This window comes from Medicago sativa, chromosome 3, assembly GCF_051527215.1.
Source record: "Medicago sativa cultivar Bolivia chromosome 3, Bolivia_mono, whole genome shotgun sequence".
Classification (NCBI taxonomy): Eukaryota; Viridiplantae; Streptophyta; class Magnoliopsida; order Fabales; family Fabaceae; genus Medicago; species Medicago sativa.
Window position 1 is genome coordinate 58,474,647 of NC_140751.1, and position 2,901 is coordinate 58,477,547.

Here is a 2,901-nt window from a genome sequence, read left to right on the forward strand (position 1 = left end):
TATTACATGCTTCGATTTGATAAGGCTAGGCCACTTTATGCCCTTTTTATTGAAAGAAAAAGGGTCAAAAACGAGTAAAATCCGTAAATTAACAAGGAAATTCACTTTACCACCATTTTGGCCGTTTTTGAAATTTCTAAAATCAACCATGGAAGTCGTAGATATGCTCGTTAGATTTCCTAGGAACTATTACATGCTTCGATTCGATAAGGCTAGGCCACTTTATGCCCTTTTTAGTGAAAGAAAAAGGGACAAAAACGAGTAAAATCCATAAATTAACAAGGAAATTCACTTTACCACCATTTTGGCCGTTTTTTAAATTTCTAAAATCAACCATGGAAGTCGTAGATATGCTCGTTAGATTTCCTAGGAACTATTACATGCTTCGATTCGATAAGGCTAGGCCACTTTATGCCCTTTTTAGTGAAGGAAAAAGGGTCAAAAACGAGTAAAATCCGTAAATTAACAAGGAAATTCACTTTACCACCATTTTGGCCGTTTTTGAAATTTCTAAATTCAACCATTGAAGTCGTAGATATGCTCGTTAGATTTCCTAGGAACTATTACATGCTTCGATTCGATAAGGCTAGGCCACTTTATGCCCTTTTTATTGAAGGAAAAAGGGTCAAAAACGAGTAAAATCCGTAAATTAACAAGAAAATTCACTCTACCACCATTTTGGCCGTTTTTGAAATTTCTAAATTCAACCATGGAAGCCGTAGATATGCTCGTTAGATTTCCTAGGAACTCTTACATGCTTCGATTCGATAAGGCTAGGCCACTTTATGCCCTTTTTAGTGAAGGAAAAAGGGTCAAAAACGAGTAAAATCCGTAAATTAACAAGGAAATTCACTTTACCACCATTTTGGCCGTTTTTGAAATTTCTAAATTCAACCATGGAAGTCGTAGATATGCTCGTTAGATTTCCTAGGAACTATTACATGCTTCGATTCGATAAGGCTAGGCCACTTTATGCCCTTTTCAGTGAAGGAAAAAGGGACAAAAACGAGTAAAATCCGTAAATTAACAATGAAATTCACTTTACCACCATTTTGGCCGTTTTTGAAATTTCTAAAATCAACCATGAAAGTCGTAGATATGCTCGTTAGATTTCCTAGGAACTATTACATGCTTCGATTCGATAAGGCTAGGCCACTTTATTCCCTTCTTAGTGAAAGAAAAAGGGACAAAAACGAGTAAAATCCGTAATTTAACAAGGAAATTCACTTTACCACCATTTTGGCCGTTTTTGAAATTTCTAAAATCAACCATGGAAGTCGTAGATATGCTCGTTAGATTTCCTAGGAACTATTACATGCTTCGATTCGATAAGGCTAGGCCACTTTATGCCCTTTTTAGTGAAAGAAAAAGGGACAAAAACGAGTAAAATCCATAAATTAACAAGGAAATTCACTTTACCACCATTTTGGCCGTTTTTTAAATTTCTAAAATCAACCATGGAAGTCGTAGATATGCTCGTTAGATTTCCTAGGAACTATTACATGCTTCGATTCGATAAGGCTAGGCCACTTTATGCCCTTTTTAGTGAAGGAAAAAGGGTCAAAAACGAGTAAAATCCGTAAATTAACAAGGAAATTCACTTTACCACCATTTTGGCCGTTTTTGAAATTTCTAAATTCAACCATTGAAGTCGTAGATATGCTCGTTAGATTTCCTAGGAACTATTACATGCTTCGATTTGATAAGGCTAGGCCACTTTATGCCCTTTTTATTGAAGGAAAAAGGGTCAAAAACGAGTAAAATCCGTAAATTAACAAGGAAATTCACTTTACCACCATTTTGGCCGTTTTTGAAATTTCTAAAATCAACCATGGAAGTCGTAGATATGCTCGTTAGATTTCCTAGGAACTATTACATGCTTCGATTCGATAAGGCTAGGCCACTTTATGCCCTTTTTAGTGAAGGAAAAAGGGTCAAAAACGAGTAAAATCCATAAATTAACAAGGAAATTCACTTTACCACCATTTTGGCCGTTTTTGAAATTTCTAAATTCAACCATGGAAGTCGTAGATATGCTCGTTAGATTTCCTAGGAACTATTACATGCTTCGATTCGATAAGGCTAGGCCACTTTATGGCCTTTTTAGTGAAAGAAAAAGGGTCAAAAACGAGTAAAATCCATAAATTAACAAGGAAATTCACTCTACCACCATTTTGGCCGTTTTTGAAATTTCTAAATTCAACCATGGAAGTCGTAGATATGCTCGTTAGATTTCCTAGGAACTCTTACATGCTTCGATTCGATAAGGCTAGGCCACTTTATGCCCTTTTTATTGAAGGAAAAAGGGTCAAAAACGAGTAAAATCCGTAAATTAACAAGGAAATTCACTTTACCACCATTTTGGCCGTTTTTGAAATTTCTAAAATCAACCATGGAAGTCGTAGATATGCTCGTTAGATTTCCTAGGAACTATTACATGATTCGATTCGATAAGGCTAGGCCACTTTATGCCCTTTTCAGTGAAGGAAAAAGGGACAAAAACGAGTAAAATCCGTAAATTAACAATGAAATTCACTTTACCACCATTTTGGCCGTTTTTGAAATTTCTAAAATCAACCATGAAAGTCGTAGATATGCTCGTTAGATTTCCTAGGAACTATTACATGCTTCGATTCGATAAGGCTAGGCCACTTTATGCCCTTTTTAGTGAAAGAAAAAGGGACAAAAACGAGTAAAATCCGTAATTTAACAAGGAAATTCACTTTACCACCATTTTGGCCGTTTTTGAAATTTCTAAATTCAACCATGGAAGTCGTAGATATGCTCGTTAGATTTCCTAGGAACTATTACATGATTCGATTCGATAAGGCTAGGCCACTTTATGCCCTTTTTATTGAAAGAAAAAGGGACAAAAACGAGTAAAATCCGTAAATTAACAAG